The following is an 11552-nucleotide window of genomic DNA, read 5'->3' as shown; positions in this document are numbered from 1 at the left end:
TCAGGAGAAACTGCAGGCAAATCACCTACAGACGCAGTCGAAACTGTAATTAAAAGTTCTGCGAAACGGCTTAGAACTATATATATTTATATATATATATATATATATAATCTGCGAAAGGCTCGAGACTGTTCAACTAATCACATCCCATGCATCAGAGTGTAATCGTGCCGATTCTCTGCCGGTATGTGAGGGTGTGTGTGTGTGTAGGGGAGCGGATGAGGGAGTCCGTTTTACAATAAGAGGGGTTACAGGGAGAGAGAGAGAGAGAGAGAGATGTCGTTTTCAGAAGCAGACCCTGCCGGTTGTAAGTGCTCATCCAATTACACAATGAGTGTTCTCTCTTCCTGTCCTCTCATTTTTCCTGCGCTCTCCACTTTCCAGACCACCTGCTCCCTTTCTTTTGTCTGCTCTTCTCGTTCATCCTTTTTTTTTTTTAAGTTCTCGAGAGGTCACGAGTAATGAGCTCTCCCTTTCTCCTCTGTGCTGTGCCGAGTGTGTTCAACGCGCTCAAACGCCATGGACAAAATGCTAATTTATTCCTGGTGCTCCAGCAGCGGTTCCGTCTTCTCTACGGCTCATTTTTAAACGTCGCGCTTTAATTCCGCGTCGTCTCGTTTCGAGCAGTTTCAGCAGATTCAAAGAGCAAATTGAGAGTTTTTACTCAGGAGTTTAAAATACGTTGTGCTTCAATGTCAGTTACCTGGAGATGAAACTATACCTGGCAGGTGAACTTCTTGACTTTGTATTTCTGTTTTGGTTTTTTAAACTGAAACATTTTTTTTATTTTTGGGGGGGATAGACTTTTAAAGGTAAGACCTTTCTTCTAGGCTTTGGCTTTTTCCAAACCTGGCCACATCTTAACCAGTGGTTACGAGATGTTTCAGTTTATAAAGTGAATAACTTGATACTCATTTGAAAAAGAGAGGAAGAAAAAAAAAAAGTTCCAAAGTTGCGTTTAAATAAGCAGCAGTTCAAAATCACCACATCGCTTACCAAATAATTAACAAAAGTGTGACTAAAGCTCTGTTTACACGACAACTGGAGAAGCGCTATATAAGTTCAGTCCATTTACCACGTACTGTCAGGATCTGTGTTTCTCTGTGTTTATTTAGAGTTTTCTGTGTCCTTAAGTCTCTTCGTTGTCCTGTCCTCCCCTTGATTGTTCCCAGGTGTGTCTCGTCTCTGTGATTACCCTCCCTTGTATTTAACTCCACCTGTGTTCCTTGTTCCTCGTCGGGTCCTCGTCAATATCTAGTCTAGCTATCGTCAGTGTTTCCGTGTGCCTGCTGTTCGTTGTTTTGACTGGTTTTCATCATTAAATCATCATATTCATCATTCCTGGGTCCGCTGCATCTGCTTCACCACACCGCTTCATGACACGTACAACAATTTCTGGTGAAAATGGAAGAGTTTTGTTGTGTTTGTACTGTACATTTATATGAAACCACCGAATGTTTTCTCTGACAATGGCACAGTTTGAGAACGGGTTCCAGAGTGCAATGGTACGGTGGCCCGGAGGTGCAAACCACTACATTAACGAAACACAACAACATTAAGGAAGCACTACAGCATTTACAAAACGGAAAGGGTATGTCCCAGTTGGAGACTTGAGATCGCTGATTGGACGACAGTGTTTTTGAACCGGAAGTTATCGCTTGAGAGGGTCGGCCCGTTGTTGCGATACGTTATTGAAAGTGGCTTATCTACCAGCAAGCTAATACAAGTAAATGAACCGAACTTCATAAAGTGCCGTTCTGCAAAGTATTTCAAGTTAATGAATGCCACTGACGCAATCTCTCACACATTATTATATATGAAAAAAACAAACAAACAAAGGACAATGTTTCGAACTTTTTGATGTGATTATTTAATTGTTTTGGGGCACAATAATTACATCAAAGCACGGTGGTCCAATCAGCGATCTCTCAGGTCTCCAACTGGGACATACCCTTTCCGTTTTGTTAATGTTGTAGTGGTTTCGTTAATGTTGTAGTGTTTTGGTTAATGTTGTAGTGCTTTTGTAATTTGTAATTGTGCTTTGTTAATGTTATAGTGCTTTTGTTAATGTAGTGGTTTGCACCTCAGGGCCACCGTACGATGGTTCTGAAACATACTGGTTTCCGCTGTCTTGTTAACAGAGTAAATGGATCTTTTCTGTCAGGGAATCCCTAGCTCATGCATAGTATCACGCAAAACATAGCTGCTTCCTACAGTCCACAGCAGAAGACACAACTGACAATGCTGGTGTTACTACAATTCGTGTTTCCCCATCAGATGGTTCCCCCAGCGTCTCTTCACCGCGTACTTGTTCAGCGATCATAACAAGCACGCACTTGTTCAGCGCTCTTATCTAGAGAACTACGGACACCGTGAAAGCTCAAACAACGTGTTTCAGCGAAGTTATCCCACTTTTTTCCAACTGTACCCTAATCAGACATACATATGCATGTTTTCCCCCCAATATCTGGGGGAACGGAACCTGATGGGGAAACGCGAATCGACGTGCTTTCAAGTAGAATTTTTTATTTTTTTAAACACATGCGCACTTAGTTTCAAAGAACGTAGCACCAAGTAGTGGCTTGGCGAGAGCATTACACCTTGTCGATGTGTACCGTAACTGTGTAAAGAAAAATTGTAATTACAATGTCTTCATGTAAATGCGTTAACAGAAACAAAACAAAACTTCCATTTTCATTGTATCATTGTCATGTAAACAGGGCCTTAGTCTAATAAAAAGCAAAAATGCCAAACAGTCATGACATTCAATCTGTTGGTTCTGTGCAATTAAGTGATTAACTTAAAGGTCATGTTCTAAATAATACCAGTATCGGTTGAATCATTTATTCCGAGAAGAAACAGGTGCCAAACATGTGGACCTTGTTTAAGGCAATAAATGATGCCGGTTATAATATGTTCCTCTCAGGACAAAAAAAAAAAGAGTAAAAGGGTTAATTCCAGACATTGTGCAAAAGAACATCCCACTTTGATTAAAGAGTTGATTGGAAACAGAAAGAGATAAACAAGTACAAAAAAAGAGGATTGGCTGCTCAGCAAAACAATCTGATATACCTTTAAAATTGATGCCACAACCAGACAGACGTGGAAGAAATTGGAAAACCAACGGATCAGCTATCGGCGCCGTGGTGCTACTGAAGGGTTTGCACATGCCTGAAGTGTTACAACATTGTGATGCTAACGTGAAGTTACAATCTCGACTGGAAATCGAAGTCAAATGACATGCTGGAGAGGCCAAAATTTGCAAAAGAAAACAGAAAGGGTACATAGTATTGACTGATATGAAAGACAGACCGCTCTGTTTGAGTCTTCATCAGACCGTCACTCAACACTGAGTTCTAGACACACTACACTACATGGTGGCTTTGTCATTCAGCTACAGAGGTATACTTATTGATAACAAAGGAGTTTTGATACATCAAAATACTTCAATCGTTCACGATGCTTTGTGGTAAAGAAGAAAACGCCCTTGAAATAGGTGACAAAACAAGCTCTATAACACTGGAAAGCCTCTCTGGTTTCCTTAAAAGTAGAAAGTATACCCTAAACACTGTTAACAAATTACTGTGTTGCTTAATATACAGACAAAATCCTCCTGAAACATGCACATGTAACCAAAGCGACCCGTCTGATCCGTGATCCAAGCATGTAAATGTTGTGAAGTCTGGTGTGAAAGCAACAAACTCTCTGCTTTTCAGACTGGTAAAACGATAGAGATTATTTTGGACAAGAGGATGTATAGAACAAAACACTTTACTTTAATCATCACAGAGCTGCAGTAGAACAGACCAAAAGTTTGACCCGAATCAAAACATCCCAGCTATGCTCTCCAATGGACTCATCCAGAGTCCTGAGGCAGCACCATCAGTCTGCAATCATCTCCAAAGTGATTGAAACCTCAGAGAGAGAATTGTTGAAGAACAACAGTGTTTAGAGCTCTGAACAATCGCAGCTGTGTGACAATAAAGGATGCCAAGGACTTTCCTAATTTGACCTGAGATTAATTAGGGCAAAGTGAGAACCAAACAGGAGATTTGTAAATTCACAGGTTAACAGTTTGATTTTTTTTTTTTTCTTAAACAAAATCTTACATCAGTTTAGCAAGTTAGTACTTCTAGTTTGGGTAAACTCTGGACAAATAGTTCATTTCACTGGAAATCTTCAGATTTATTCCATTGTGTAAAAAAAAGTAAAAGATGGCAAATCAGGGATGTTCTCATTCGATCGCAAGTATCTCCTTGGCATTTCTGAAAGCTCATTATTGGATTTGCTGACTCCACTAAACACCAGGGAGCTGCTGCTGCCGCCTTACATTCTGGGTTTTCACATCACTTTAAAAGCTGCAAGCAGTAAAAGCCATCCGCTCCGTTTAGACTTCTGCTTTCATTCAAAGGCTGACAGTAGTGTAAGAACGTGTAAAAACACGATACACACGACAACAGTCAACATAATACAATAAACCTGAGCAGTACAGCCATACAAGTATAAGTCATTAGGCAAATATATATATATCAAATATATTAGATAAAGTCTTCTGATGCTTCTTAAATGTGGTGAAATGTTACAGTTAGCTCCCCTGGAGAGTTTTTACTGTTTTTAGTGTCTTGTTGCTTCTGCCAACTCAGCCTCAAGCCATAGATAACTGTGTGAGTTTTGGCTGAAGAAGCCAACAAGTCAATATCTAAACTGCAACTGTGTCAGATGATTGTTGAGAGTGTATTACTTACCAAAGAAAACGGCCTACAAGTTCCATTTTAAAGGATTGGGTGTACAAAGCAAAAGCTTGACAGTATTCCCCTTTGAAACACATGGAAAACAGCGAAATGTATTTGTGTCTCTTAACTTGCATCAAAATACATTCATATCTGCCATATCTTCAATGATTTGAATATCCGACAGCAAATAGAAATGCATTTTTACACTCATCGTCCACATGAGCATATTTATTTAGACCTTTTGATGCTCCATTTAAGGTACTCTTCCATTCTACACATGCAATTTGTGACAACCATTTTCTAGCCAATGGCATGACTATGGATGGTTATTTGACAGCCATTTTATCAGAATTGGCATAACTCAAAGTAATCGATTTCCTGACACTGGTCCAGGGTTTAGGGCAGAACCATTCAACAAGCACAATGTCAGTCGTTCCAAAACCAGATTTGGAATATTATTCCTGTTCCTGTTTCATTTTTGCTGACTAAGTGAACTCTTTTTTTCCACCCAGTTAAAAATGTTATTTTTGGGTTTTTTTCTTTCAGTCCCTCTCATGTGATTGCTGTATTGTCAGTGTCTTTACTTGGTTTATTAACTTGTGTTGCACAGGGTTTTGTGTGGATACAAATATTTCAATCTGGAAAGACTCAGACGGAGATAAGAAGACAATTAGAAGAGTTTATTGACAAACAGAATTTAAAGTCTTTGGCGCTCGGGCCCCGGCTGGGGATAACGGTTAGCGTTAGCGATAGGCTTCAGATGAGCATCCCGATGCTGTTAGGAACGTCATCCCCCAGGGCCCGGCACTGGTGGTGGAGGTTGAAGAAGGGTGCAGGCCTCAGGACCGGGCGAATGGAGGAGAAGGGGTGGTGGTGGGTTGAGCTCGGCTGAAGAGCGAAGGACACCATGAATGAAGGTTCTTATCAGCTGGGACTTGGTCGATGATTGGACGTGACGTGGCTTGGTCCAGCGTTGATAGGTCGACGATTGTGGGCAGGTCGCTTCAATTAACGGGTCCTGGTGGGGATAAAAGTCTTCCGGTTTGAATTTGCGCCTAGGCTTCATGACACAAATAAAATAAAGTAATGCAAATTGTGATGGTTAGAATGTGATTCAGTTACTGTGGTTGTATCCTTTCTAAATAATAGTAATAAAAAAAAAAACTGTGCAAGTGTGGCAGTAATCACACGATCCAAAAGAAAAACATGAACAGGACTAATGTAGGGTTGATGCAAATACCAAAATGATTCCTTACTTAAGGTGTAGTGATACCAAAATAACGTTAGTAGAGGGAATTTATATCTTACTGAGTGTGTAGTAGTGTAATTGCTGAATTGCTGTGAATTAAAGTCAATGCGTCGCACATCCCATAACCTGTTTAGACTGATGTTAGGATTTGTCTGGTTTTGTTTTTTGTTTTTTTTTTTGCCTACATGTTTATGTGTGCAGACAGACAGCTGTTGCATGTGTATTCATTAATTATGTCCCAGTTCTGTGGTACAGAAAGTTTCCATTTCAACCTCATTAGTCTGTCAGACGGCGCTGTTTTTATTTTTGTTGTTTTTTTTTTTAATCTTTTGCACATGTTGAGCAAAACACCAAAATGCACCGGGTCATTTAGCCGGGGCAGGATTATGTATAGCGCTTCTGTCTCTTGCATGCTGAGAAATGGATGTGGCACAACCTGCAGTACCAACCAGACAATGTAATTTCCTGTCATTAAAAGCAGGCTTCACTGCGCGGTTTGGAGCCGACAGCGCTTCCATTACAGGATTAGAGAATTCGCCGCCACGTCAGTTTGTGAACCTGACATGTCAGAACATAACTGAGTAATTACATTGGTTCTAGCTAAAAGTACAAGTTTTAAAAATCCTGTTTATTTCGGTTCACAAAATGACATGTATGTTTATACACACATCACTCTGTACCAGTTTTGTTTTGCCGTTTTGTGCCAGTTTTGTGTTGGACATACAACAGTTAGGAAAACCAAAAGAAATAAAATATCAATATTGATCATGATCATAAAGGGCATTTGTGTTTCTGAAACTAAATTATATGTATGTCACAGCTGCTGTTGTGCAGTGACCACTCGCACCTGATCATCATCCTCCTGATCTCCAGCTGCTGCCATATAAGGACGGAACTCTCCCTGCACGGCGTCAGATTGTTGTGAAACCCTCAGCGGTAACACCTTCAGACCTGCTACTGAGACTTGAGCTGACTGCCCAGAATCTAACCTGTCTGTCTGTCTCTCCCTCAGCGAGCCCTCTCCTGTCCCTGACCCTCTCTGTTGGATAAGGACCTCCTGGCTTCGACCCCCCCGGCCTGTCTGACCGGATACCCGTTTCGATCTGGACTCTGGACCCGCGGGCTCGGATCCCCTGTTTGCCCGGCCCGAAGATCAGGGGCCGCCTGATCCTGATTTGATTCCCTGGTTCTGACCCTGGCCTGTCTGACTAAGAATTTGTCGACCTCCCAATAAATACCTGGTTGTAATTTTCTGTTCAGTCCCTGTGTCCATCAGTACCTGAGCCTGACAATGTAATACTACTACCACTAATAATAAATATATTAATAATCATAATTTTGTCTGTATAGCACTTTTCTAAGTACTCAAAAACACTTTACAGGAGTACAAAAATATAGAATCAAACAATGCAACATTACACATAAAAACACACAAAAAGGGTAGATTTAAACATTAAAAGCGATTTTAAACAGGTGTGTTGTGTTTTCTTTCTTGAGGGTGGAGAGAATATTGGTCCACAATTCTGCGTCACTAAGGATTTTCATGTTTGACGTGCTAAACTGAAACGATTCTGCATATTTCCAATATAAATTGTGCGTGAAAAATCAACTGTTTTGATGCAAAAATTACAAACAGTAAAAGCACAAATAATGACATTTGACTCGATGAAAACATAATACATCATTTTGGCCTAAGACCAAAAGGAGGTTTCAAAAGAAGATTTCTCCTTTTTCCTTAAAAGAAATTTAAATTGTCCCAAAGAAATCACAGATCCTGTTGAGGAGGATTCCCCATTGACAGAACCAACTAAGGAAATATACAGTATATACATCTGACTATATATTCTTTTCCAATTTCTCATCGTACTAATGCAGCACTGGAGGAAAGATAGTTCTGAGAGGGAACGCTGTATCAGGCATGGGGATAATTACCGATGCGTGAGCCTGCAGATAATCATGGCCAGTTCACCTGAGAAAATAAATTACAGTGGTGAGTGAAAGATTTATACCCAGTTATGAACCTTAATGCTCCACAACAAATGCAGACAAGTGGTTAAGTGCATTCATATAAACAACATCACAGTAATTTAGGAGGCAGGAAGGTCATTAAAACAGGATGCTTCCTCAAACTGAAAGAAAAGCTCCATCTCTAAAGAAAAAAACCCTGTTTGATCTTCAGCTTCTTCCAACATTTCCTGTATGTGATTTAAATAAAAGCTCATTGTCTCGACATTCTTTATTGGTGCCTGTCGTCATTTCAATGGGAGGAAGAACTTGTGGCGCTACTTGGGGGTGTCAAAGGCTGTTCATTCTCTTTTCTTTACTTGTAACAATTATACAAATAAAGAATAATCATTCTTTACTTGTAAAGAACACACCAGGAATAAAGGTGTGTTCCTTTATTCCTGATTGATAAAGGAATACACCGAATGTGTTCCTTTATCAATCAGCTCCCCACCACTCCAAAACTTAAATGCCTGCTGACTCAAATTTGCTCTGTAAACAAGTCCAGAGTGAATTATGTTTTTGAATGATAGCTTACTTTTGTAACGCATCCAAAACTGCTACTTGAAGCATGGAATAGTTTCTTCACAACTTCAACTAGTACATTTTGGAGAGAAAAAGAAAAATTAAGATCACTATTTTCTTGGAAATGTCTTTTTGTGCTTCTTCTCTATTTGTGCAGAAGTCTGACTTCAAGGACTAAATTCATCGTCAATCACTTTCGCAAAACCTAAACAATGCATAGTTTAATTTTTAGATTTCGTGATTTACTCTGGTAGGACTTTTCATCGCCTAGCTGCGGGAGGTCTAAACGGTGCGAGGGAGATTTAAGTCCCCATAACACGAGTAATTCATCTGCACACTGACTTTAGACTTTATTCATTTTCTTCTCGGGTCATAAATGATATACAGGATATACTTTAACTCCAAAAAGCTTTGCAAGCTTAAGTAAAGGACTCTAAATGTACAAGAGTGAAATCTCAACTATTTTAATTTTGTATATTTTATATATGTATGCGTTGTTGTTTTTTTTCCCCCCCAGTTCATCATATTTATTCAGTTCACTCTGAAAAAAATCCACCTGGCTGAATGCAAAGAAAATCATACATATGTTAATTTGGCTAACTTAAAACAGGATTGACACATATTAACAATAGTCTTCTTTGAAAATTAAATACCAATATCAATAGACTTTGCCGAGGACTGATTGCGATTTATGGCTCAGTGAAAACTTGCATGCCAAAACGAATGGAAGCGTGTATGTAGTACTAAATGGTTTTCAAATCGCAGTGATGATCTTTTCTCTCTTCTGTCTTCCCCGGAGGAAAACTATTCCCGTGACAAATTAAATTTCAACCATACACCTTTTCCCCCAGAGAGAGAGAGGGAGAAAAATCAGAATCCATTAGTGAAACCTCTGCACAAAGCCTGAATGCACCATCCAGTTTTAAGTGTTTCTTAACTGCTCTCTGTAGTGACATGGCTAATAAGAGAAAAAAAAAGTCATCCAGAGAGAGTTTTGAATGTAGGTTAGATATATGTTAGAAATTAATTGAAATTAGGTGACAGGAAATGCAAAGTAGGAATAAAATGATTAATAAAAAAGATTAATAATAATGATTTGTTCCTGCAGGGGATTATGTATTCCATACAAATTTAAGTTTTTCAAAACAACTATATCTCTAGAATATTTTTATATCAGATGCACAGAACTGCATTAAGAATGAATATTTGGATATTTTTGCTGTACCGAATTCATCTGCTTAGTTTTTACTGAGGAAAACCACAGAGACTTTTTCTACTTTTCTACTCTTGTTTAAAACGTAACACGGAAAGAAAACAATTCCTGGTGTCCTTACACTGGAAGCAAACATCTGGCTAAAGGCCTCTGACTGGCAACTAAAACAACAATTACGGGAACAGCTATGGTGCTGGCAGGTTGCAGAATAGGTATCTAATTTAATCCTGCAAACTTCTGGATGAGTGATGACATTTTCTCTCTCTCTCTCTCAGACTTTTCTTTTCCAATTTTTGAATGTCGCAACACGCAAATCGATCCAATAAAATTATTATCCCGTCTACAAGGACAGGGTAAGACGTAAAAGAATAATAAAACAAATCATCGTCCTGCATTATTTCAGCCCAGTCTCAGTTTGCTAATAAAAAACATGATGCTAAAAATTCTCATTTTATCACATAAAAAAACCCCCACATACTTTATTAGTTTTTCATGAGTTAGACCAAAACAAAGTAATGAATAATTGGAAAGCACAAGAAAAATGTTGAGGATTGATTTTTACAAATAAATATCAGTGTGGTGAGCAAACAGCTACGTTTCTGAAACCTGTTGGTTAGATGAACTGCAAACCATTTCAGGATCACAAACATCTTAAATAATAATAATAATAATAATAATAATAATATGACAGGCAAGTCAGGGATAGACAATATTCCAAACTCTTAATTTATTTATGATGGATTTAGTTCATTGTCCTATAATACAAAGAAACAAAGTATAGAGTTCGACCATCCAACTAAACTAACAGGACAAGCAGCAGGTGGTCCTGTTAGTTTATCTGTCAACGCAAGATTGACAGATAATCAGGTGGGATTATCTGTCAACGCAACAAAAAATAAGTCCAACAGTACACAAATTTGTCTTTAAAGTAGTGGCAAGACAATGTCCAGAAGGTGGACAAAAGTCAACAATGTAAAATCCACAACGTGAGACATGGCAGCACCTGCATCCAATTTTGGGAATAATTATCGCCACCAGATACAGCAAAGCTGGTTTAAGTTAATAGAAAGATGGAGCTACATTCAGGGCAATCCTAGGAAAAACTGTTTGGAGATTCCAAAAGACTGAGGTATAAATTCACTACCCATCAGGACAGCACCCCTAAATGTATATGCAACTAATAGAAAAGCTGTCAGTATGTTGTGACAGCTTAATATAAGAGCGACAAACAATGAAAAGATTAAGCTCCTCCTCCACCTATCTTGCCATCCTTAGCTCCCTGTCATAAACAACCAAAGAGAGCCAGGAGGAGTGTCTTAGCGTCAACACACACCTTGTTGTATGTGCTGCTAAATGCGCTAATAGCGAGGAAACAACTTGCCGTTACAGGAAAACCATTTAGCTGCATTAGAGAGCAAGGGGGCGTGTGAGCAGCGAGGACACGAACCTGATTGAGAGCGCTAAGATCCTCCTCCTGGCTCTGACTGGTTATTTCTGACTGAGCAGTGCAATGAAAGCAGGCAGAGAAGCTCGATTTTTTCCCCACAGATTATCTATCTTAGACTGTTACAATAAAATAATGATCATTTTCAACAAATATGCGTTGTGTTAGAACCGTAATGTGCTACTGTTGTGTTTTTTTTTTTAACAGTGGCAATAAAGGAAATAAACGAAGCCATTCAGTTTGCATTTGCCAAGTTTCCAAATATTGAGCAGTTAAAAGTCGGAGTAAGAGAAATGTGTGACATTTTATTGCTGGTAAAGATGTTGTGGCCCTATTCCCCACAGGGTTACTTATAGTGATGCAATTTTCGGTAAGCTCCATCAA

Source organism: Xiphophorus couchianus, chromosome 18 (assembly GCF_001444195.1).
Source record: "Xiphophorus couchianus chromosome 18, X_couchianus-1.0, whole genome shotgun sequence".
Classification (NCBI taxonomy): Eukaryota; Metazoa; Chordata; class Actinopteri; order Cyprinodontiformes; family Poeciliidae; genus Xiphophorus; species Xiphophorus couchianus.
Note: the sequence above shows the minus strand (reverse complement) of the source record.